At 40.1% G+C, this 26,888-nt stretch overlaps 1 protein-coding gene across 1 annotated transcript in view; it reads left to right on the top strand.

The window, feature by feature from the left end:
- The window catches only part of IRS1 (insulin receptor substrate 1), a 66,127-nt gene extending 41,647 nt beyond the window's left edge, over window positions 1–24,480 (top strand). Inside the window, exon 2 of the mRNA XM_023193903.2 lies at window positions 19,720–24,480. The gene's annotated coding sequence lies outside the window, so the exon portion shown is untranslated. The remainder of the gene's footprint in view (window positions 1–19,719) is intronic.
- The last annotated feature ends 2,408 nt before the right edge of the window (window positions 24,481–26,888 follow it).

Below are 26,888 nucleotides of genomic sequence, written 5' to 3'. Positions count from 1 at the left end.
GGAGATTTTTGAGAGGTGGTGATTCACTGACTCGGGATGTTTCACCACCTTCAAAGGAGCATATATGTTTTGATTCAGTGAGGTCAGCGATACCAGATTTTAGCAACAGAACTTCCTCAGTCAGATGAGTTGGTGATTCACCTTGGCTTGTACCTTAGACATGTGTATATAAGATAAATGTTTTCTTAATGATAATTCAGGGCACCCAAATCTTGTATCTGCCTGAACTTATTAGCCTTCTTACCATTGATACTAATTTGCTGCTTCTGATGGAAGTTGGCCTCTATTATGTTAAAACTTACATCCTTCTCAGGATGAAGTATTTCCCTTTATAAGGATGATTGAAAGTGAGTGCAGAAAGTCTGTGACTGGGCATTGTGTTTTGAAAACTTTCTGCCAACTGCTTATCTCTTGAATATGTTACAAACTAGAATTTTAAAGACGTGGCTCATCCTTGCTTCTCTCCCACATACATGTATGTTTTTGGGAGGAGGCGCTCCATGCTCTTAAGCTTAGCTTTCTGTTGGGTTAGCATTTTAATGCTTGAAGGCAGTAATTTTTAAAGTGGTTATTGGTATGGGGCCACCCAGTTTTTGAAGCCTAAGTGTCAGTAATGAGCTGAGCAGTATTTGTGGGTGGCACTAGTTGAAAGGGGAGAGCTACTGAGGGAAAGGAATAAAAAGTTGTGGGGAGGGGAAGGAGGGGATGAAGAAACAGAGGTCCCCCAATAATTGAACCTAGTTTCATCCAGCTTCAGAGCACCCAAGTTTAACTTGAAAAAGCTTTTTGGATTATTTTGATTTGTTAAACCAGTTGTATTCTATGCTCTATAATAAGGAACATATATATTTTAGATTTTTGTGTAGACAGATAATTAACACACTTAATTATAGCTCTCAGTTTGAGCCATTCAGATGAGTTGCTGCCAACTAGAATGATGTGCATAAACTTAGCTCTGTTTATATGTAAACTGTACAATATTTTAACGTTAACGTCATTGTTTTCCCCTTCTCAAAGTACAGCATGTTTTGATCTACAGAGGGAATATTTTTAAAAAGTGGATGTCTAAGAATGTAAACACTGGGAGGCGAGATGCAGCTGTTTATGATTTAGTTTTTAATCTTCTGTTCTTTCGTGGCTTCTAATGTCAAAGGACTTTTATTTACCTATTACAGCATATGGCTTATGACTTTATAAGTATGCCTTTTCTGGTTTTTATTTTGGCTTTCTAAAAAAGGACGGAAGGACTGAAGGAAAGTTGTTGAATAAAAATATCCCCCTGCCTACCAGGTCATGCAGTGTGGCAGGAGAGCTAAAAGGGTTTCTATTTTATGGGATCAATAAATGTCAGGCCTCACACTTTACCTTTTGGCTGTTTGTGTTTGTCAAAATCTATTAGTCACACACAGTTTGTTGTGTCTACCACTGTCTAGATTCTTCTGGAAATGAGATTTCATATTTAGTGTTTTTATAGGAGGACATATAATAAGAGATAAAAAATGTGCTTTTATAATGACCATCTCTTTTGCAAGCTGTTTTCTAGAAGTGAAGGTATTTCTGATATCCAAGTGCCTATTAAGTGAAATGTTGTTTTAACTGATTTAGTTTAGATTTAACAGAATGGCATTTCAGTATGTAATTTCTCATTACCTTTGTAAACACAAACATTACCCCGTTTCCTTTTATAAAAATAACCTTGTATATTCCAGTGAACTCTATTTAGATGAAAGGTTTGACGGTATTTCCACCCATGCTTTTTATAGCATTGTCTATAAATTTTTGGTTAATAGCATGAATTTTGAATCCTAATTGCCCTTTTACTAGTTTGAGATCTTGAGGAATTTATTTATTCATCTTTTCTAAACCTCAGTTTTCTTGTGTTTAAAACAGGAATGATAATGCAGTCTCAGGATCATGGCTGGAATGAAATGAAATAATGCATATTAACGCTGTTCACATAGTGCCTGACATGTAATAAATGATGGCTATATTGTTTTTGGCAATTCTAAATTACTGTGTATGTGTTTGTGGGTTGGGTTAGTTTATATACCCCGCCCTACTCCAGGAATGGTTTACTAAAATATACTGGGAGGGAGGAGGATACTAGTGTAATTTGAGAACAGTTATCATCAATATTAAAATTGCTTTATTTTCTTGGTAGAGAGATTTAATTTGTGGCATTAAAAGATAGGCTGAGGCCAAGGGTGGTGGCTCGTGCCTGTAATCTTGGCACTTTTGGAAGAGGATCACTTGAGCCCGGGAGTTTGAGACCAGCCTAGGCAACATGCTGAGACTCCATCTCTACAAAAAAATAAAAATAGGCAGGCATGGTGGCATGTGCTTGTAGTCCCAGCTACTCAGGAGGCTGAGGTGGGAGGACTGCTTGAGCCCAGGAGGTTTAGGCTGCAGTGAGCCATGATCACACCACTGCATTCCAGCCTGGGTGACAGAGCAAGACCCTGTCTTAATCAATCAGTCAATCAATCAATCGATCAGTGCTGAGTTTTAAAAACATATTATCAAAAGAAAATAACACTTTCAAAAGGTTAACAAACCCCTTTAAACACTGCCAACTATGAGGATCTCGTCACAAAGACTTCAGAGTCCATTATCTTTGATTTGGCTGAAATTACTTATCCTTAATCAAGTCATATGAATCTTAGACTATATGTATCAGTACCTATGATTTTCTTATAGATCCTTTCTTGGTATACACATGTATTAATTGAGTACCAGTTATATATAAAACACTGTAATGGATCAGGTAGAAAGTTAGAGATAAGAAATCTCTTAAACTGTTTAGTAAAGGGTTGTAATCAAATGTAAGTGTATTCACAGTCTCAGAAAATTACATTTCATGGCATATTTGGAGTATGGTATGATTCTACTCTGCCTAGACACAATTTTACCTTTCAGCTAATGAAGTGTAATAATGCAGGTTACAAAAGTTTAGGGTGCCTCTGAATTGCCCTTTTAGTTAAGGACAATCCATTTTAAATAATGAGTCAATGATTAAAATTATAAGTTTAAAGCAAAATAGGAAGTACCTTTATACCCAGTGATAAAACAGTGGTAATTTGGTAATATTCCTTATTGAAGGCCTGTGATATCACATGATTCATGTAATTGGGTTTTCATGGCATGATTTTTTGAGGCTCTTTTCTCTGCAAACAGATAGAACTGCAAAGAGGCAGAGCTTCAGTGTCAAGGCCCTTCCATCCCTTTTCAGTTCCTCTTTCTGCCACCCCCTCGAGGCCATTTTGGTTTCTGCTGGCTTCTTGCTACTAGATAGAATGAATTGATGGTCCTGTCATTTCTTAGTTGCTAGGATCTGTGCCACGTGCTTTACCGTCACCATCTCATTTAATCCTCACAACAAAAGTGAGTTAGGTAATTTTATCACTGTTTTACCATGAAACCACAGCTCAGTGAGGCTGATCAAGTGCCCGAGGTCACACGTCAGTAAGTGGAGCTGGGGTCTTCCTGCTGTCCAGTGGTCACATGGGTCCAGCAGTAAGTACCTTACAGGTAGGATTATATACTGGATACCGTTTTAAAGGTTATATATTACATTCTCATTGTATCCCATATCCCTTGGCAAAATGTATTCTCACTCTGTTCAACTGGTTAGGAAGACAACTGGTGTGAATTACACAATATGTGAATTGCACTGCCCAGCAGTGGTTTGGAAATTAGCTCTTGGGAAGTATCTCTGGCCACCTCATCATTTCCTAAAGCCTTTGGTAGCCTATGCTTGCAGACCAGTGGTAAAGCTTCACCTTGGGGTTAGAGACCGGAGTTAGGCCTGGTGAATGAAATTGCCATGTAATAATTAAGGCCTGTTGACTGCCGTAAAACTTCATTGACTGGAAAAGAGAATCTTGTGGCTGACTTCCTAGTAAGTAGGGCTGACGTGTGTGCTGTTGATTCAGGGCCTGTTTGCCTTCCTGTAGAAATCGGGGACCAGTTTGCTACTGTGTGCTGGCCTCAGTGGAAGTTATTAGCACACACGAACCATCCTTTCTTTTTTATTTTTTAGTCTTTTCTACATTTTGGTACCTTTGAGTCATTATGCCTCTGTGCTCCCCCTGATAATACAAAATGTGCTGCTTCAGGATCTTTCTCTGCAAGCATCTACGGTTCTGGGAATGAGCTACCTGCACAAGGAGTCCTTCTTGTTCTTAAGAAAGATTCTGAGGATGAATTAATACTCAGCAGAACATGGGAGCGAGCATGTCTTAATATCAGTACTTTTGATTTTTCAAAGTTGAAGGTGTCATACATGAGAGTCATTCACCTGTTATGTCAGTTCTACTCATTTATTTGGGATGAGATCTGAGTTGGCAGTTTGGTGACTTTTTATACCTGCAATCCTCTCAAGCAGTAAAGATGTGGAGTTGGGAACTAGCCTCCAATTTGTGCCTTGTGGTTTATTTGGTAAAACGTGGCTGTAGGGCAGGGCGATGTATTTCACTGAGTTTGGGGAATGCCTGTTTCTTTCTTTTTTTTTTTTTTTTTTGAGACGGAGTCCCGCTCTGTCCTCTAGGCTGGAGTGCAGTGGCCGGATCTCAGCTCACTGCAAGCTCCGCCTCCTGGGTTCTCGCCATTCTCCTGCCTCAGCCTCCCGAGTAGCTGGGACTACAGGCGTCTGCCACCACACCCGGCTAGTTTTTTGTATTTTTTTAGTAGAGACGAGGTTTCACCGTGTTAGCCAGGATGGTCTCGATCTCCTGACCTCGTGATCCTCCCGTGTCGGCCTCCCAAAGTGCTGGGATTACAGGCTTGAGCCACCGTGCCCGGCCGGGAATGCCTGTTTCTTTTTGGTTCTGTCACTTTTGAGCTAACGTACGTGGCCCTACCTCAGTTCCTCCTAACTGAGCCTCTCCGGTGTCAGAGTCACCCGCATTGATTTTGTAAAGATAGAAATGTATTGGGTCACAGTTTCGATCCCTCTTCCCTCCCCCGTGCATCTGCCTCTGTCACTCGGCCTTCCTTTCTCCTTAGCCTGAACACTAAAGCAGGGTTTTTAAACAAAATACCCGTGTGGAGTCTTTTAAGGAATTCTAACTACTGTAGTTTCCCCCACTGTCCTCTTTGCAGTCATCCAAATCTGTATTGTTCAAGAGCCCTAGGGGCAGAAGTTTCTCATTCTTCTCTAGTTAACTCTTACAAAACCTTATCCACCTGGAAAATTTCCTTCATGTTTTAATTCAAAACTTTTTCTGCAGTCGAAGCCCATTCAACCTATAGACATGTCTTGTAGCCTCCTTATTGGCCCTCAACTAAGCCCTCTTAGTATTCGTTTACAGTAATTAAATAGTAGGTTTCCTGCTTCCTTTTTGGTTCTTTACTACTTTGCCACTGAGAGTGTGGTCCTCAGACCCCCAGCCTTGGGGTTACTTGTAAGCTGGTTAGAAAGGCAGAATCTTAGATCCCACCCCAAATGTAATGAAGCAGAGTCTGCATTTTTAACAAAACCCCCAGGAGGTCCTAAGCACATTTAAGTTAGAGAAGTGCTACTTTATTCCATATCCTTATAATCTGGATATTTTCTCTGTGCTTTTCTTTAGTATGGCTTAACAGTGGACACTAAAGCTAGACATGGTCCTATATTGATGACTTGGACATTACCAAATAGAGTGGAAATGTTTTTGCAAGTATTTATGTGCCTCAACTTCCTGTTAATTTAATACCCATGATATTAAAACATTTTGAACTAAATTTGATGTGTATTCTTCCTTTACAATACATTTGTAGTCACTGACGACATTTTTGGGTCTTTTTTACTGCTATATGTTTACCCCCCTCACCTGTGGAAGTCTCCATTTTTTAATTTAGTGATTTGGCAGCTAAGAATCTTCTTTGGTGCTTATATTGAATATCACCTTGTTTTCTGTCTTTTGTTAGGATCTTTCTGTTTCTCTAAATAGTTATGCTGTTAAGATTTCACTGATTTGGGAGTGAGGAGACCCCTTAGTCTCACCCCAGTGCTACTACTAACAAGTTGCATGAACTCAGACAACTCATTTAATGATTCTTTTTTTTTTTTTTTGAGACAGAGTTTCGCTCTTGTTGCCCAGGCTGGAGTACAATGGCGGGATCTTGGCTCACTGCAACTTCCGCCTCCTGGGTTCAAGTGATTCCCCTGCCTTAGCCTCCAAGTAGCTTGGATTATAGGCATGCACCATAACACCCGGCTAATTTTGTATTTTTCGTAGAAACAGGATTTCACCATGTTGATCAGGCTGGTCTTGAACTCCTGACCTCAAGTGATCCACCCGCCTCGGTCTTCCAAAGTTCTGAGATTACAGGCATGAGCCATGATGCCTGGCCACTGATTTAATGATTCTAAGTCAGCAATACCATACAATCAAGGAAACCCTCATAATACCAGGCCTGGGACTTTTTGATTGCTCTGTCCATATTAATTAATGAGCTTTTTATGGGGTGACTTGGTCATGTGGTGGATGCTGCCTGTAGAAATGAGAACAGGGCATTTAAAACAAACACTGGAATAACTCATCCAGGTGCATCTTTTGGTTAGTCATCAGTCCATCTTCCTTCCCACTTTTATAGAACTCTCAGGTGGGAAAAATGGACTAAGTTGAATTTTTATTCAGTTTTCATTTTATTTCTTGGATCTATCTCTGGAAAAAGTGCAAGTAAACCACTAAATTGTCGAAGGCAGAGGAAAGAAGCCACCATGGAGAAGGGTCCCAGCTTATTGACTTATGGCAAATGGTTCTCAAGTCAACTTCCTATTGACTTTTTCTAACTATGCATTGGAGAGGTGGGAAATTAGCAAGGACTTAGCAATCCTCCCATCTCTGCTGAAGAATACTTGGGAAGGTCCTTGTTTCTGCTAGAAATTCCCACAAAGAGAATGCCAGAAGAAATGATGTGGGGCAAGTCAGTGGCTGTGTTTAGGGGCCCTGGTGAGTATTGCTGATGGTTGGGAGTGAAGAGAATTCAGGAAGGAAGAAAACTACCTCTGAAGGGGTAAGGCTTTCCAAGGACATTTGCCTGGCCACAACTCTTCCTTATATTGTTACAGAAGGAAAGCGTGGAGAAACCAAATGAACAGGTAGGCCATGGCCGGCTTGTGACATACGATAATTTTATGGGGAAAAAAAGCTTCAGGCAGTTTTTGAGAAGAATAAGCAGATTTCACCATAATGCTGTTAATTAAGTGTTAATTATAGCCTGTTGATGTTTGATAGTAAGGTGAAATTGTGTGGCTCCCTTTTATTTTGAAAGCATTTTGTCAGCGTCTCAGGCTATGGTCTAGGAAGAATAGAAGCTGTTGTTTTCTTGGTGTACTTTTGGACCTGGAGCAGCTCCTGTTGCTGTATTTAAGGAGGATCTGTTCTTCTTACCACTGCCTTAGGGTTCAATCTGAAAACCCTGGTATTGAACCACCTGGAAGTCAACTTGTTCTGTTCATTGTCTAATTTTTAGAATCTGGAACCCTGTGTACTCATGGATAATGATATATGTGCCCTGCGTATCCCCCCTTTGCTGTTTTTTGTCAATATTAAATTTGGGGAAAGCAGACCTAAAAGCGTCTTCCTGAGAAGACATTTTAAACCACAGAAACAGCAACTACAATTTGTATCTCAGTCTTGCATTTGACTATTGGATTGTGTGTGTGTGTGTGTGTGTTTTGTTTTTTGATCATAAATTATCTTCCGAGGTGGGTGTGGATATTTATCTTAAAGTAGAGAAAACCTCTATGAAACAGTGTTCTGATTTAGGAACAGCCTCTTCGAGAATAAAGTTAGTGGGTTTATTTTTTAAAGTCTACAAATTCTGGAACAGAGGGAATCTAATATTTCAGGTTTTTTTGTTTCTTTTTGTTTTTGTTTTGTTGTTGTTGTTGTTGTTTTGAGACAGAGTCTCACTCTGTTTCCCAGACTAGAGTTCAGTGGCTAGATCTCAGCTTGCTGCAACCTCCACCTCCTGGGTTCCGGAGATCCTTGCGCCTCAGCCTCCCGAGTAGCTGGGATTACAAATGTGCACCACCACGCCTGGCAAAGTTTTGTATTTTTAATAGATATGGGGTTTCATCATTTGGCCAAGCTGGTCTTGAACTCCTAAGGCCTCATGTGATCTGCCCTCCTTGGCCTCTCAAAGTGCTGGTATTACAGGTGTAAGCCACCATGCCTGGCCCTTGAGGATTTTTTTTTTTTTTTGACTCTCAGAGATTTCAGGACAATGAGCGTGATGAATGGGTTGTGTAAGTAATGTGTCTCCTTGTTCACTGCAGCCTAATCTCATTATCTCCCTGAACTTTGCAAATGATTGTGAAACCAGGTATTTTCTCCATTTTGTTAAACTGTTAATTTGTTGCAGTAGGCTGTCCACTGTGTTGTAATGTGTCTAGTAGTATTCCAGGCCCTTACCCATTAGAAGCCAGAAGCATCTCTCCCCCGCCACCCCATCCCGGTTGTGACAACTAGAAATATCTGCAGACATTACCAAATGTTCCCTGTGGGGCAAAGTGTTTTCACCCACACAAATTGAGAACCGCTGCTACCCTAGAGATTTAATGAAATGCTTGGAGAGTAGAGGGCGTCTGCAAAGAGAAGTCGGTTGAGCCTCACGAGCGTGTTTCTGCCAAAGGCCAGATGGATGGCTTCTGTCTGGCCCTTCCATGGGCCTGAAGGTTACCCCATTTATCTCCCTTAGGACTGCAGTCCCCTCAGAGTCTCTGTCTTAGTTTGGGCTGTTATTACAAAATTGAGTTGATGGTGGCTTAAACAACACACATTTATTTCTCACAGTTCTGGAGGTGGGGGAGTCCAAGAATGAGGCACCACAGACCCAGGTTTGGTGTGCCCTCTTCCTGGTTTGTGATGGCCGTCTCCTCATTGTAGCCTCTTGCGATAGAGAGCAGAAAGCAAGCTCTCATGTTTCATCATAAGGGCACTTATCCCACCCACGAGGGCTCCACCCTCATGACTTAATTACCTGCCAAAGGCCCCACCTCCTAATGACCAGCATGTTGAGGGTTAGGATCTCAACATATAAATTGCAAGGAAAGGCACGTTTCAGTCCATAACAGTCACTATAAATATTTCTTAATGATGGTTCCTTAGCTAAAAGTTGTCACTACCTGTTTATTAAGAATGGGGTACAACAGTCCACGGGGAGCTGCTTTTGGCTCAGCCAGACAGGCAGCCTAACACTGCAATAATGTGATATGCAGTTTCATTTAAGAATGCTGTTACGGGCTGGGCACGGTGGCTCACACCTGTAATCCCAGCACTTTGGGAGGCGGAGGCGGGTGGATCATCGGAGGTCAGGAGTTTGAGACCAACCTACCCAACATAGTGAAACCCCGTCTCTACTAAAAGTACAAAAATTAGCCAGGCGTGGTGGTGCGCACCTGTACTGTCAGCTACTCAGGAGGCTGAGGCAGGAGAATCGCTGCAACCTGGGAGGCAGAGGTTGCAGTAAGCTGAGATCACACCACTGCACTCCAGCCTGGTTGACAGAGCAAGACTGCCTCAAAAAAGAAAAAAAAAAATGCTGTTAGGGAACTTTTAAGCAAGAGGCTTTTTCCACATTAAAAAGAAAGAGGCTGAAATGTAGGATAATGGAGAAAATAGAGAGGGGCAGGAACGAAGTGGAAGTAAGACTTGAAAGATGAAAGCAAAGGACCAGGAGCTTTGGGGTCAGGAGGTGAAAGGTCGGCCCCTCTTTGTCAACTGGAAAAATTTTGCCTCTTTACACAGGCAGTAGTGTTTGCAGTCAGTTAGAAATTTGCACCATTGTCTGCCTCAGTGACCTTAGAGCTGCAAGCAGCGGATGCATTATCAATTATTTTAGATTATCTTTCTGAGATTTTCCCCCCTCCTTTTCCAGCTGCCAACGATTAGGTGTGCATCTGGCAGCAATTTCAGTTTTTCGTCAAGTTACTCAGGCAGCATTGACTGGCTAGATCACACTCCTGTTCAGTTCCTTCAGATGAGAGATTGGGGAAAAGAATTTGGAAACAAAAGCCACCCAATTCCCTGCCCCCACCCCCAACAATTATAAACATGCTTTAGAACCTAGAAATAATGCCTAAGAATCTCATTGAACACCCATTTAAGGATATTCATGTGATTTCTTTGTAAATACTTTCAGTAGTATTAGAAGTCTTTCATTAGCAGACTTAGAAAGAGTAGGGGACTTCAAACTTCTGATTTTTTTCAAGCAATAAAAGTGGCCTTTCTGATATTTCTGTAGACGGCATTCATTTGAGATCTTCCCCGTTGTAGGTGACTGCTATTGTCTCGATACTGAATTTGTCCTCTTGCCTGTGTAGGTAGACAGGTCTTTGTATAACATTGTATTACAAATCATATCTTTAGCCTTACTACTGCTGTGACTTTTACTTTTTCTTTTTGTTCTGGCATTTTCCCATTCCTCCTTTCTGAAATAACTTTGTCCTCTCTTTGCAAGATGCATCCTCATTTTGGCTTCAGATTCAATCCTTGCCTAGCATTTGGTTGGTGGAGTTATCCATGCTTGCTAGTTCCACCACAGTGTTTTTGGCTGGTGTGTTTTCAGGTATCAGGAAAAGATGTGGGATCCAAGGGTTTCTAGTTCTTCGTAACAGTAGTTACACTAAGAGCTAATGATTGAAGGCTTATTATGTGTCAGGCACAATGATAAGAAAATGTCATGTATTATCTCATTTAATCTCAATGATAACCCTGTGAAATGGGCAATGCTCTCCTGTGTTACAGATGAAAACATTTGGGATTTTGGAGGGTGAGCAACTTGCCTGAAATCACAGAGAAAAGAACAATGAGAGATGGGATAATGGAACTTGTCTTAGTTTCCTTTCAAATTTTAATTCAGAAATAAGTTTTGACTTAAACAAAATTATCAGTCTTTAAAAAGTATGACAGCCATGTAATAGCTCCATCTTCATTCTGAAAATAACCTTTTTTGGGGTTGAATTCCCTAAAGTACATTTTTTAATTCAAAATCACATGCAGGTTACTCACTTGTCACTCAGAAAGAGGCAACTCCAGGGAAACACACATTTATTGCATTATTGCTTTACTGTAAGCAACAGTTCATAGCTTTCTCTTGAATTCATCAGGCTAATTAATATGGTTCCTGCCTATGTATGGCCTTCTGAAATCTAAGATGAATGGTATGCTTTTCCTTGGTCCTTTTACATTGACTTTTGTTTAAGAATTACTATCATAGCCCAGAAATCTTTATGACTTGCATTTCCATAACAAATATTCTTCAGGTAAAGCAAATGAGAACTGTGGGTCAAATACATTTGAAATATGCTGCCATATACTTGTATTATAATCAGTGTCAGTTGGTTTCAGAGAGGGAGTGCTTTTTCAATAGTTAGACCACTTTGTTTTTTTTTTTTTTTTTTTAAAGAACAGTTCACTTCAAAGAACCCAGATCACATTCTTCTCAACATTTTCCCCCTGATATTTTCCTCAAAGCAAAAAGGAAAACAACGGCTAAACCTTTTTTGCTTCTGTAAGATGATGGCTTCCTGGAGAGGTTCCTTAGATCAGGAGTCTCCAGCCTTTTTGGCACCAGGGACAGGTTTCATGGAAGACAGTTTTTCCATGGCTGGGGGTGGGGGGATGAATGGTTTCATCAGACATTCTTTTCTCATAAGGAGCATATGCAACCTAGATCCCTTGCATACGCGGTTCATGATAGGGGTCACACTCCTGTGACAATCTAATGCCGCTGCTGATCTGACAGCAAGCAGAGTTCAGGTGGTTATGCTTATCCACCATTCACCTCTTGCTGTGGAGCCTGGTTCCTACCAGGCCATGGATCTCTACTGGTCCACAGCCTGGGACCTGAGGACCCTTGCTTTAGATGTATGTTGTAGGGAAAATCTACTGAGCTTGAGCCTGCCCCTACTAGGAACTATTGGGAGTGGCATTGTCCTCTGTTAGGCCTGTTTAGGAATCAGAAAAACCTATGGGAAGATCATGGCGCCACAGCTGAGGTACCTCATGCTTGTTTTGGAAGATGCTTGCTCAATTCAGTAGATTTTTCTTACATGACCAAGTTCTTCCATAAAGTCAACCACAACCCATACTATCGGGGACTCCAGCTAAAACTTGCGGTGAGTAGGAAATAGATTAAACACAGGTTTTCCCACTTCTCTAGCTGCCAAAAGTGATGTCAGTGGTGTTAATGATTCTTACCTCAGTTCGCTGCAGACCAGGGATGTCTATGCAAATGCTTGTTCAGTGCCTGATTCTTGGGCTATTATGGAAAAACTGATGATGGTTGAGAAACAATTGGGTAGTCAGACAGTTACTCAAATGTAAAATCAGACGCTTGCTTTCTTGAAGCAAATGGACTCCAGGGAGAGGGCAAAGAATGAGATATCTATTAGTTTTTAACAAAAAGTAAAGGCAGTGAAAATAGGGTCTGTCTGATTCCCTTTTGTCTAATTATAGAAACAGTATTGCACACAATTTTCACCATCCATACACTAAATGAAGTTGTGATTGTAATGTAAGTCTACTGGTTTGTATCAAAGCCAGACCTATAAAACCTGTATCCTGTAATCTGAGCATTACAAACAAAACCCAAAACCCAAAAGTGATGTGAAATTACAATAGAAACCTCAGAACTGAAATGCAATTTCTGTGAGTGAAAAGACGCTGCAGAAATAGTGCTCATGAAAGCAGAAGGAAGACATCAGTATGACATTCTTACTTGGTAGGGACTATTCTGCCATATTACCTTCATGTCTTTTCGTAACAGGTTTATTTTGGTTGAACTCTGTTAAAATTAAAGCTTCCTGGCTGGGCGTGGTGGCCCACACCTGTAATCCCAGCACTTTGAGAGGCCGAGGCGGGTGGATCACCTGAGGTTGGGAGTTTGAGACCAGCCTGGCCAACATGGTGAAACCCGTCTTTACTAAAGGTACAAAAATTGGCCACGTGTGGTGGTGTGCACCTGTAATCCCAGCTGCTTGGGAGGCTGAGGCAGGAGAATTGCTTGAACCCAGGAGCGGGAGGTTGCAGTGAGCCGAGATGACACCATTGCACTCCTGCCTGGGTGACAGAGTGAGACTCTGTCTCAAAAAAAAAAAAAGGAAAGAAAAGAAAAAATTAAATCTTTTTGCCTGAGAGTACATGTGGTCTGACTTTTTTTGTTTTTTGTTTTTTTTCCTGAGTCCTTTTACCTTGAATCTGTCATGTACATAGGACAAACTATAGTATTGGTAAAAGGGAGATTGGAAACATTTTGATTTATATTTGAGGGGAGGAGCTGTTGTGGTCTTAACCTCATTTTCTTTATCAGCATGCTTCCTGTTAATGAAGAGAATGGGAAATAACGAAAGTGGATATTCTTTGGCTTAAAAGATGTATTAGTATTTATTCAGATGTCCTTAATATATCATTGACAGACTACTTTTAATTACTGAGAATTAAATGTTGTTTTAGTCTGTCTTCTCCACAAATTCCTAACCATCCTGAAAAGTTTCCAGAATCTCCTTCTGCCTTTGGTAGCTGGGGAAGGAGAAATTCACGGGACTGACAGAATTCAGCCCGGTAGCCTCAGCCAGAGCTGACAGACTTGATGGTCGCCTTTTGGTCTTCTTTTTTTTTTTTTTTTCGTAATGCGTGTGCCTTTCTTCATTGGTGGTCTCCTGAAGTCACCAGCCCTGCCAGAAGCTCTTTCACTGGGACAAAAGGGGAACTGGAGCGAGATGGCCTCTCACATGTTGGCAACTCTCCCTGAATTTTCTTCCTTGGCAACCCTGCACACTGGAAGGTCTGGCCAGCAACCTTGTTATTTTCACCAGCCCTCTCCCATGTGACTTGCACCAGGCAAAAGTGCTATTTAAGCAGCTCCATTAAAGCACTGACTTGGCTGGTTGGCTTACCCTTTGCCATTTAAGACCACAAAACCAAGTCTTTCCAGCTCAATCCTGGCTTACTTTAAAAGAAGTTGGTTTCCTTTCTTTAACTAAAATGGCTTTCTCCTTTCAACATCCAAGTAGCAAACATGTTGGTCCTACCTCTAACTTTAGCTCAGTCTTCACTTGATGTGTGTGAGTATGATCTGAAGGCTTTAGAGTTGAGAATTGAGAATTCACTGGTTAGTTTTCTCCTTTTCCAAGCTTCAGCTTGCCCCCATACTTCCCAGCTGTCCCTTGTAAAGAACGGAGAGATTATCCCATGTCCCAGACTTTAGAGGCTCTCTGGATTTAGCTCTTCTTTTTGTATCAGCAATATGACCATAGCTAATAGCACTAGGCCAGGAGAATGCAGCTTACTCCTATGCTACTAACTCAAATGCTAGAACCAAGGCTTTAAGCTGAGAAATTCCTTTAATAAGTGTTTCACAGTCTATCCATAGGTCAGTGGTCATTTTTATTCACCTGAGATTTTATAGTGGGATTTTATTGAGGTATGAATTTGAATGAGGAACACCCATCTATTACCAGAACTATAAAGGTATTTGAGACTGCTGATAATGTGTGTGTGTGTGTGTGTGTGTGTGTGTGTGTGTGTGTTTACTGGGCTCATTTGCCAGATTCAGGTGTGCTGAATGTGTGTGTTGTAAGGTGCTTTATTAATATGCATTCTAGAAGACATGATTTGCTTCCAGTTAGTGGTACTGTGAATTAAGTGTATTAGCAGTGAGGTAACTGAAGAAATGAATTGTGGTAGGAGGGAAGGGTATGCAGTTTAATGTAATTGTGTGAAATAAGAAATCAACAGACGGGGGAAGACAGACTAGAGAGAGGTCACAGGCATCACTATCAGAATCTTGCAAGGTACAGAGCTACCCACTGACCCCTCTGCTCTCGTGAAGGGAATCTTTTCTAACCTGAGAGGAATCCTTCTGCTCTCCTGGCTCTTCCAAATATTTTGCCTGTGCCATTCCCTTAAATACTGAGGCCTTTGGAAAGTAAAGCCGTGGAGCCAGAAGATTTTCCTACTTTCAAATTCCTACTCTCCCCATATTATACAATGCATTGGGATGATGAGAATGGGATGGAATACCAGGAGGCTTTAAAAAGTTGGATAACATTTCAAAAAAATTTCTCATCGTGGATTTTTAAGAATGGAAAAGATCGAAGTATGATTCAAACAGTATTTTCCTCTCCTACTTAGACTTTTTTGGGGGGACATTAAACGTAGCATTTTAAAAGTTCAAATCCTTTAAGTGGATTGTGAAATTACCACCACAGCTGAGTAGTGGTTTTCCTGGTGGCGGGGAATATAAGTCATGTTTATTCCTTCTTTACATCTTCCTGTATTTTATACATTTTCTGTATTATATTCAAGATATATTTTTGAAAAAACACAGCTGTTTGTGTTAACTGAAAGCGAAATATGCTGTTTTGATTCATTTCTTTAAGTGGAGGAATTTAATTTATATGAATTTTCTACTTCCATCTACAATATAAGATTTCAAACAATGACCTCGATTGAAAAAAAAGTCATCACTACAGTCATTTTTTTAAAGCACAGTTGGATAAGGAAGAGTTACTTTCTAACAATTTAGTATATGACAGTAGCCAAGAAACTTAGAATTTTTACTCTTATTTCCCTAGTAAAAGTAGAAACGACTAGCAATGCCCCAACTAGATTTTTATTACTATATTGCACTTGATTTAACATATTGGCAAGAAGTTTCAAAACATATGAATACAGGATAAAAACATATGTCAATTGTTTTGACCAAGAATGCATTGCTGAAAGTGTACAGACCTTTCCATCATACTTAGAACCTCGTGCTGTTTCCAGCTGCTTTCCCAGTAAAATGATCAGTAAGCTGAGACAATGTAAAAGGAAGCAAAGCCTTTATTTGTTTTTCAGCTATTGTAGGCATAGTTTAAGTCGGTAGAACCCAGAAGATGTAAATTCCTACTAGACGCAATAATGCAATAATCCATAGGTCTCAAGTTGCATTGCTCAAGTGTTGACTTATTTGATAATGCTTTAAAAATTACATTTTTCATTACTGGCAACAGGATTAGGTGGGTTTTATCTTACGAGAATATACACGCAGAGGGGCATAGTAGATACTGATGTGGTGATGAAATTTTGTCAAAATGTAATTTCCTGCTACTAAATCTCATGACAGGTGCATTGTATTTCTGCCTTCAGAAGTTATTCCCCAATGATGTAACCAGAGAGAATGTATTGTAGGAACATCACCACTTGATATTTGCAGTGTCTTCTCTTGAGGAAATGTTTTGCCTTTTGTTTCCAGTTTCTGCATGTCACAAATGAATTTTTGCATTTGTAAAACTTTGTAGCAATATTTGCTACCTCTGGTCAGTCAATTGTCTCCTTTCAGTCAATTGAAGTGGCGTATATATAAAGTGTATTAAACATGTATGGCTATGCGGGCTTTTTCCCTGCTTATTCCAGTCCTTACCATTGTATTTATGCTTACTGCATTGAATGACGGACTGCAATACCCTAGTATGGGCATTGCTTTTTTTCTTTTTTAAAAATATGTTAAGTTACGCAAATGTTTGCCTTTTTTGAGTGAGTTGCTTTATTCAAGTTCAGCCTTGCTTGATTGTGAGTGTGTGGAGCTAGGGAGATACAGACAGATGAACTTTAGTCTCATTAAGCTTGTGTTGAGGTCTGTCTCTAAAGTGAGGAGACTTCCTTACCAACAAATTCATCAGAGCAAGTGTTGTGTACAACTCTGCTTTTGGAACTTCAGTCTCGGAGCTCTTTGGCTTTAGATAATACCTCACTGGGAACTATTACCCAGCTTAGTCAGTCCCATTATTCACCATATTTGGCTCTTAAAGCTTTTTGGCTGTCTCCAAAGATCAAACATGTTCTCAGAGGGCTAAGACTGGCTACTATAGAGACTATTCAAAAGAATATGCCCAAGGCTGAGCAGGCATTCCAAAAATGCTGCAAACAATGGCTGCATGACTGGAATAAGTACGCAGCCCCCAAGGTGGCTGTTGTGAAGGACAGTTCTCACTGAAGGATGTCCATGTAGCTAAACTTTATGTGCGTACACAGATACACACGTCCTGTACAAAGACAAACAGGTGTGAACTTCAGACTTTCCCTTTATGTTTGTCCAGATCTCTACTGCCTGTTCCCATTGCCACCCCCTCGTCAGCATTGCCTCACACTTTTTACTGCTTACTTTCACTTTCTCATAGTCTCTGATGTTGAATGCCACCAACGGGCAGCATTTGTGGCTGAGACAAGTGTTGATCAGGACTTCAGATAAGGGACTTTGAGAAGTAGTGTGCTAAGTAAGACTTTGGAAGGAAGGTATCAGTGGACCTGATATGTCCGTTTATTCCCTGCCCTTTGAACATACTTGTGGATAATGACAGGGATCATTTCCAAGTGGCCCAAAGCAATAGATTTCAGCACCCAGTGAAGCCACGTTTTTTTCCCTCTCCTCAAAGGGCCCCGGGTCTCTGTCCTTATTCATCCATGCAGGTTGGTACGTGTGATGATAAAAGAGGGTACGCTGTGTTCCTGTACAAAGCTGTTCACCCACCCCTTCTGGAGAAGAGCCAGATAGGAAATGAAAAACATACCATATGCCCTTTGCTTTTCCCCCATTTTATATTCGGCAGTTTGATTGTTTGTCACAAGTCCTTTAATAAAGTATGGCCTTCCTGCCTAATTAGAGGCCCAGAGCTGTGAAGCTCTGTTAAGCACTAATCTAGAAATTCTAGTGGGAACATTCCTATATGCATTCAGGAGAAGCTTGACAGTCAGAAAGAGAATCTGGAGCTTGTTGTGGGGAGTTTCCTAGCATACCAATGGCTTGTGAAGGGATGGGCTTTCCTTTCATTTGTAGACACCACACAGAGTAAATCCTGTTTCTCTGGCAATTAAAGGGGCAAACTTGGAATGCTTTCATTTTTTGTTTGTTTTTACATTGGGATCGTCATGCCAAGTCTTCATTAGTCAGTTAAAAAAATAGTTTGTTTACCTGTCTTTTAGAGGCAGAGTTAATATTTAAAAATAAACAGAAATCTCCTAAAACTAGAGTCCTCATTTGGTAAACTTTCACTTATCAGAAAACCATTGCGTAATGAAGGATGACTGATCCCAGCCATGATCATTCCCTTCAAGAGGAGACAGAGGGAAAAAGATACTAGGTTGGTCCAAAAGTAATTGTGGGTTTTGTAATTTCTTTTATGGCAAAAACCACAATTACTTTTGCACCAACCTAATATATTGGTCTACACTTATGTCGTGTGTATATTGGAAGTTGTCGCTATCCTTGTAGGTGATGTGGATTATTACTGCTACATCTTGACCATATGTCAATGTAGCATGTCCTTGTTGTCTCTATAATTAGATAAAGACCTCTTAGCTTGTCATTCAAGGTTCTTCACCATCTACCTCAACCTACATTCGTAGACTTAATTCCTTCTATCCCTCCTTAGATATCTTGGGGTCCAGTGAAGCCACTTCCTCTACTTGAGCCTGCTCACGGCTGCGATCTCACCCTGTAGGACTTTGTCATATGTTCTCAATGGGAAGTGTCCTTTTCCTTTTCATGTATTTTACTCCTATTTATTAAGTTCCACTGTGTGGCAAGCCTTATGTTATGTTCTGGGACTGCAACACTGAAGCAACATAGACACAATCCCTGTTTCCACCTCCCCAAATTATTCTTTTTCTTCCAAAACCAAGCCAGGTGTGTCAGTGAGGTGCTTCCCTTACACCCCCAGCTGGGAGGATTCTTTCTGTCCTCCACGTGTCTAGAGCTGTTGCCCCCATGCATGTATCACAGCATGTACTGATGTCTACTTCACATGCCATGTATGTATGAACAGAACTTGCCTTCCTTTCTGGAATTACTAAAAGGCAGAGTTTCCAACAGAATTCAACTCTCTACAATTCCTAGTATTTAGTGCAACCATGTACTCATTCAACAAGTATTTCTTATTTACTCTCTGCTAAATACCCTTTGGTGCACTCTATAGATACTGATATTTATAGATAAGTTTTGAATGCATGAAAAATAAGGACCTCTAAAAGACTATGAAATGTAATCCTTGAGTAAAAGATGCTCTGTGAGGTTGAAAAAGAGTCTTCACTCTGAAGGGGAATCATGGATAGTGCCCCTTTAAAATTTACCTTCTTGACTTGCGAAGAAGAAATGCTGTGCTTCTGCCTAAATAACTTATTTCTATTAGACGTAAATCTGAATCCTTTTGTTTTCTTATTTAATCATTAAGTAGGTGTGTTTTGCTTGGGTCTCCCTTTGCATCTAAAATTCTCATGTCAAACAATGTTTGTGCACATTAAAAATTGATTTCCGATCCTGTCACGTGAAGCTCTGCAACTCTGCAGCTGACTTTTAACCAGAGGGAGATGGAACACAGACTGACTACAACCCGCTCATACTGGATGGTCATTTTACATAGCAACTATAATGTATGTTTTTGCTTCCATCACAACACCAAAGAATTTTCTATCTTTCCTTTGCTAAACCTCTGAAACATCCAGCTCTTGTTGATTTGTTTACAGATTCCACATTGATGACTTTTAGTTAGTGATTTCTTTAGACTCTTGCATTTTGAAATAAATAAAAAGCTAAATATGTTTGTTGATTGTATTTAGGTGGACAGTACTATTTGTTCCTGTAATTTCAGTTTATACGACACTGCTCCTTGTAAAAGAAAGGTTCTGAAATAGTGATTGTGCAGTTTGAGATGCCTGTGGTGATGAATTCTTTCATTTTTCTTTTCAGAATGAAGACCTAAATGACCTCAGCAAATCCTCCTCTAACTCATGGGTACCCAGACTCTAAATATTTCACGATTCACAACTAGGACCTCATATCTTCCTCGTCGGTAGATGGTACGATGCATCCATTTCAGTTTGTTTACTTTATCCAATCCTCAGGATTTTATTGACTGAACTGCACGTTCTATATTGTGCCAAGCAGGAAAAAAAAAAAAAAAAAAAAAAAAAAAAAAAAAAAAAAGCACTGTGACACCAGAACAAGGAGTCTGCATAAACTTCATCTTCAACCTTAAGGACTTAGCTGGCTATAATGAGCTGATGTGCCCACCACCGTGTCATGAGAGAATGGGTTTACTCTCAATGCATTTACAAGATCCATTTCATCTGCTGCTGAAACTGTGTACGACAAAGCATCATTGTAAATTATTTCATACAAAACTGTTCACGTTGGGTGGAGAGAGTATTAAATATTTAACATAGGTTTTGATTTATATGTGTAATTTTTTTAATGAAAATGTAACTTCTCTTACAGCACATCTTTTTTTTGGATGTGGGACAGAGATATACAATGTTCTGTTGTAAAGAGTGGAGCAAATGCTTAAAACAAGGCTTAAAAGAGTAGAATAGGGTATGATCCTTGTTTTTAAGATTGTAATTCAGAAAAAATAATATAAGAATCATAGTGCCATAGATGGTCCTCAATTGTATAGTTATATTTGCTGATACTATCTCTTGTAATATAAATCTGATGTTGAGCTGAGTTCCTTATAAGAAGTACTCTTAATTTTGTATTTTTTCCTATAAGACAATAGGCCATGTTAATTAAACTGAAGAAGGATATATTTGACTGGGTGTTTTTAAGTGTCAGCTTAAAATTGGCAATTGAATGGAAGCAAAATTATAAGAAGAGGAAATCAGAGTCTTCCATTGTATATATTGTAAAGAGAAGGAGATGGGTGATTCCTTCAAATCAAAAAGTGTCTTTGGAATGAACAATGTGGGTGTTTGTAAATTCTGGAAATGTCTTTCTATTCATAATAAACTAGATACTGTTGATCTTTTCTTCCCTCCCTCCCCCCACCACTTCTGTAAGTTTCCACTCTATTCCCACCATTTTTTTTCTGTGCACACATTATGATATATTTCATTTCCTGCATTGTCTTGAGAAAGATGATAAGACAAGTGAGGTCTTGCTAACCAGAAATTAAAATTCCAGAAAGTGTTTTGCATTATGACCAGGGCTACGTGTCACTTTCCCTAAGACCCTTACCTTATCTCGTATTTTTTGAGAACTTCCAGTGTTACATTATTTAACTGAATGTAATTGGCCCATTTGCCTTGGTGGGTGCTGGCCTATTAGTGATTAGTTAATAACACACAGTATACAGACAGCACATAAAAGCTTAATGATCTGCTACTGAAACATCTAGCCAGCAGTGAAAATGTTAATTCTTTTCTTGTTTGGAAAGTATACATGTCTTGGAAATTTTTCCATGTGAAAAAGAAATGGCAATGAATGCATTTAAAGATATTGCCGACAGATTTTTAAATCTTTTTTACCAGGACACTTCCGAAAGGTTAAATGAATTAATGCACTTATCAGGCTCCTTCTGAGTCTGTGGGAGCCTCTCTCTCTCTCTCAGGAATTCCCAGCCCTACTATTGGAAGAAGCAACATTTTATTTCTCTGAACACCTAAGCTCCCTGGGTGGGAGTGGGGACTACAAAGTAGGGGCCAGGGTTGGAGGGCATTGTGGTGGCTGCTGCCTCCTGATGAACTGTGTGGGGACCCCAGCTCTACTCAAAAGGGAGCAGAGATAAATGGAACCCCTCACACTGCTGAGGCCCGTGTTACTGTTCATTCAACCAGATGGCATGTACCTCACAGACTGTTGTGCAATGTTCATTGTTGCAGATTTTAATCATTTGCATGCTCATCAATTTCTAAGATAAATAGGGTCTAGAGTCATAAGAATCCATTGTTTTCAAGGAACTTGCAGAATTACATCATTTCCTATTAGTAGAGAGGACTACCCATTTTGAAAATCTGATATGAAAGTTGTTTTTTACTCTTTTGTAAAAAAGACTTTCTTAGTCAAACTAACTTTTCATATTTTCAAGCATTCTGATTCATACTCTTGCTAGTGGAAGAAGAGAGCAAGCTGCCCTGCTCTTTTCCTTTGAGGACTGAAATAGTTAAAGAGAAATCAATGAAGAAAGTCACTCCCAACCATTTTCCTGTAAAGGTGGTTATTATTTCTCAAGGAACCTACACTTTGAATATGTGTTACCGAGATACCTCTGCATGTGGAATTATCAACATGTTTTGGATGAGAGCAGAAATGAACAGACTGGAAAAATCTATCTCTTGGTTTCTGTTTCTCTGACTTTTTGAGTCAAATAGCATAAAGGTAGAAATTCTTATTTAAGCTGCTTCTAGTGGTACCTGAGCTGGTTTTGATGGTGGCATCAAGCTACCAATTTAAAACTGGAAGTTGCTGGTACTCAAACCAAAAACTCATGCTCTGGCAACACAAAGGGTTTCCTTTGAGCAACGTCAGCTGCTAAGTCCTTGTGTTCAGTTCCCATTGAGGAGAGTTGGCTTTTATCCATTTCAAAGGATTTGTAGGCCAGCCAAGGGCTTTCATTATTGAGGCTTCTAGTGGCCTCTGGTTAACCTAGAAGTCAGTGGGTTTTTCTTCATGACACCAACCTCTCACAGCGTTCTTCCTTAGAGACTTAGGCAGAGTTTTAAAATCCTCTTTTGTGAAAAGAACAAATATGTTTCATGACTTTGATGATATCTTCATTCTGGGCAAAAGAATGGCCCTAGAACCGGCTAGAAGTGAAGAGAATCCATTAATGATCAACCACCTGAGTCAATAATGACAAATCAGTACTGATGTTACATTTGTGGCTATTTCTTGCTGACTTTCAAAGGTCAAGGACTCTCTTGACTAATCTGGTGACTGCAAAAATGGATCTACTAAAAATCATCTAGCCAGAAGTAGAGATTTTTAACCTTTCCTCCTCTGGCTTTTGTCTTCTAGCTATCATTTAAATTTGAGACATTTGAAGTATTAAGAAACAATTTTTCTGTATGGTAAGAAACAGTATTTTACAATACTGAAGCCCTGTTTTATTCAGTCTTGCATCCTGAATGCAATGTAACACAAAGTCGGAAACTTTAATTTTATTTACTGCAGATGGTTAAAAAAAGGGCGGGGGGGCGGGGAAGGGTTTCACCATCCACTGACAATGAGAGCCATGAAAAATGGTATCCATGTGCAGTCTTCCAACTGCTGGTGACAGTGATCCTATATTTGGTCTCATGCCGCTTTTGCAGAGTGCTCTGTAGGTCAGTCCATCACACAAGGAGGCCCTGAATCCAGACACTGTGAATCAAGACCTTGACTGGGGAGAGACAGGACCCTTTTGGTAGGAATGGGAAGGAGAATGGGTGGAAGCCAATATGAAATTTCTTCTTTGCAATGACTTGATATGGGAGTTAATGTTCCTAGGATACCATGAATGATGAATGTTAGTTGGAGGTAATGTTGTATATGTGTGTGTGTGTGTGTGTGTGTATGACGTGTGTGTGTGTATGTGACGTGTGTGTGGGGTGTGTGTGTATATAGATATATATACACTAGATATATAGATGTATATGTATATATACATCTGTATATGTATATGTATGTATAGGCTTGTGAGAAACTTGAGAGGAAGAAGCGTGCTCTAGGAATGTGAGGAAATATGACCTTGCCAAGACTAAAACACCTCCAGAATGTGAGCTCAGTTATGGAGAACAAAAACAGCCCCATAGTCAGTAGAACACCGAGGATAAACACTGGTGCCGTGGGTCATTTCTGAGGCAGCACCACAGAAGATCTTCGTAGTCCTTCCAGAGTTCTGTAAGTCTGTCTCCTAAGTATGGGTAGAGAAAGTGTAACCTGTTGTGTGTCTCCCACTGCTTGTAAACAGAGCATCATATTAAGCGCAGGGAGGAGGTGGAATGATATTGGAGGTGCTTAACCCTCCTCGAGGAATTTATTATGAATAAAGAGCTTATAATTAGCTAATATGATTAGAAAACACATGACTTACGTGGAGAGTTATCTTTCTTTTCTAGTTTGTGAATGACTTGCCATTTGTGACGGATACACTGAAAAGATCTGGTGTTTTAGACTTCTGCCATTCACCTGGCATTTAATTCTCTCTTTCCTTATGCTGTTAACCAGTATGCCATAGGATAGGACAAATTCAGTAAACAGGAAAACTTGTCAGTATTTGCATAGACATTTGTAAGTGTTTTTTTTTCTTTTTCTTTTTAGAACTTCACCATTGGCTTAAGAATGTAGTTCCCCAAACAATTTTTTCTTGCAAAGTACTTTCCTTACACCTCTGGGCTACAGGGTGGGCCAAATTAAACACATATGTATTTTCATTTAATGTATGTGTAGTTTGGTTTGTCATCTTAAGATGGTGGTGCTGTCCCCGGTGCTACTTCATCTGTGTACACAAAGACCAATGCATGGTCTGTATTGCTACCAAAACATTTACTGTATATATGTGTATAACATGTATTATGTATATATGTAATGGGTACCAGGCCAGGTATATATTTTTTATTTAGAAGTGTTTCACTTTTCCAAGTTTTCTTTATAGTGTTATGCTTATTTTCAATTTTTTTTTTTTCCTGATTCTGTCTGGTACTTAGAATTGTAGTGTCTTCATCATCAATTAAAGAAAACTGTCTAAATGAATTCATGGATGTAAATATTAGTGGTCCTTAATGTCTTTGATTGCTGGACATGAAACAAACTGCCAATTAAATGTTGCTGGGCTGGGACATTTGATTGGGTAAGAGCAGTGTATGCTATTTAACATACTTTCCTAAATGATTTTGGAGCAGATACGTGGGCCTCACCCTACCACTCTTCAGTTGGCTTTCGATTGGCCAAGTGTATAAAGAAAAAACCTCAGTCAAGATTTTAAGCTGCTTTTGATGGTGTGCTGGCAAAGGGAGGGGGGAGAGGGGAGTAAAAATCCATCCTCGCGGTGGAAAGGTTTCTGTTCCCTTGACACGCATACTTGAATCTTTAGTGTGCACATAGATCTCTTTTTAAAGAGTTTGTTTGGCCGGGTGCAGTGGCTCACGCCTGTAATCCTAGAACTTTGGGAGACTGAGGTGGGTGGATCATGAGGTCAGGAGTTCAAGACCAGCCTAGCCAAGATGGTGAAACCCTGTCTCTACTAAAAATACAAAAAAATTACCTGGGCATGGTGGCAGGCGCCTGTAATCCCAGCTACTCGGGAAGGTGAGGCAGAGAATTGCTTGAACCTGGGAGGCGGAAGTTACAGTGAGCCGAGATCACACCACCGCACTCCAGCCTGGGTAAAAGAGCGAGACTCCATCTTGGGGAAAAACAAAAAAACAAAACAAAACAAAAACAAAAAAAAAATTCAGATCGCCATCTCAGGTCCTGGGGCCAGGCCTGAGATCCTGCACTTCTACCCAGCTCCCAGAAGAGGCCAGTCCTGCTAGTTCTGATGACACTGAGTACTGAGGCAAAGCAGCTGGTGTTTCTCAGGCCTGGCTGCATATTAGCATGATCTGAGTGGCTTTAGAAAACACATCCATGGCCAGTCCAAGTCAGGAGATGCATACTGACTGAATTGGTCGGAGGTGGGGCCTGGACATCCGTTATCATTGTTGTTGCTGCTGCTGTTTTTCATGCTTCCCAGCAGATCCTAGCAAGTGGTCAGTGCTAAGAACCAGTGCTGGAAAGAGTTACCCAAACTTGTCAGATTACAATAGAGCAGCTATTAGAGATCCTGATTCCCTGGAGTGGTCTAGGCATGTGTATTTTTAAGCAGGCGACTCTTCTGCTTGGAAAGTTTGGGAAATCCTGATTTCTGTACAACTGGAGCTTTGTGGGTCCTTTCACCACTAGAAAGGATAATAACACCTATAATTTTTGAAAATAATAAATCATGTTGCCAATATCGAAGCAGTCAAGCCCTCCCCTGCTTCTCTGAGCTATCTTGCTTAAACAACTTAAAACAGAATACGATTGATGTGTCCTATGTTTTAGGGCAAGCCCGCATTAATGGACACTTTAGTATTTAAGGCTGGGCATGGTGGTTCACACCTATAATCTCAGGAGGTTCACACCTATAATCTGGGAGGCTGAGACAGGAGGATCACTTGAGGCTAGGAGTTCAGGACCAGCCTGCAGAAAAATGTGAGACCCTATCAGTAAAAACAATTTAAAAATTTAGCTAGATGTGGTGTGCACCTGTAGTCCCAGATACTTGGGAGGCTGAGGTGGAAAGGTTACTTGAGCCTCTGAGGTTGAGGCTGCAGCAAACTATGATTACACCACCACACTCCAACCTGGGCCACAGAGCAAGACCCCATCTCAAAAAAATTTTAATTAAAAAAATGTAATATTATTACAAAAATTTTTATGAGCATGATGCTCCACTGAGAGTATAAAGACTGACTTTTCCACCCTGTGCCAGGCTAGAGGGATCTTCCTTCTGTCTGCCAGTGTAAGTGATATTTTTATTGTGAGGAAGCAGCACACAACATGATTTAGTAAATACTTAGAAGTCATTATTTGATCTTCACTTTATGTTATCTTCCTCCATTTATACTTAAACACTGATTTTTCCCTCCCAGTGATATTGCAAAGCAAACATCACTCTAATCCCTATGGAAATTATATGTAAACATCACTAATTAGTATTAATTTGAGGGAAGTCTACTTGGAATGAATTAATAGTGCAATTTATAGCATAATTGTCTTATTACCTTTATATACATACAGAAACAAAACAGCAAGTAAAACATCAGCGAAAGTCCTTCAAAAATTAATGGTCAAGGAAAATTTGTAATTACTTCACTGATTCTGTTATAAACAATGGCAACGTTCATTCTGCATTCATTGTAGGCTAGCCACTAGAATTTATATCAATTATTTTATTTTTCCAGCAACCCAGAGGTAGATAAGGAGTAAGTCTGTGGTCACAGGATGCTAACAGGAGGAACTGCTTTCCACACTGAGGACTTCTTTTTTCTTTTTTTTTTTTTTCCTAGACGTAGTCTCACTCTGTCGCCCAGGCTGGAGTGCAGTGATGGGATCTCAGCTTGCTGCAAACTCTGCCT

Source organism: Piliocolobus tephrosceles, chromosome 11 (genome assembly GCF_002776525.5).
Source record: "Piliocolobus tephrosceles isolate RC106 chromosome 11, ASM277652v3, whole genome shotgun sequence".
In the NCBI taxonomy this organism is placed as follows: Eukaryota; Metazoa; Chordata; class Mammalia; order Primates; family Cercopithecidae; genus Piliocolobus; species Piliocolobus tephrosceles.
Note: the sequence above shows the minus strand (reverse complement) of the source record. Positions and strands in the feature narration are given on the sequence as shown.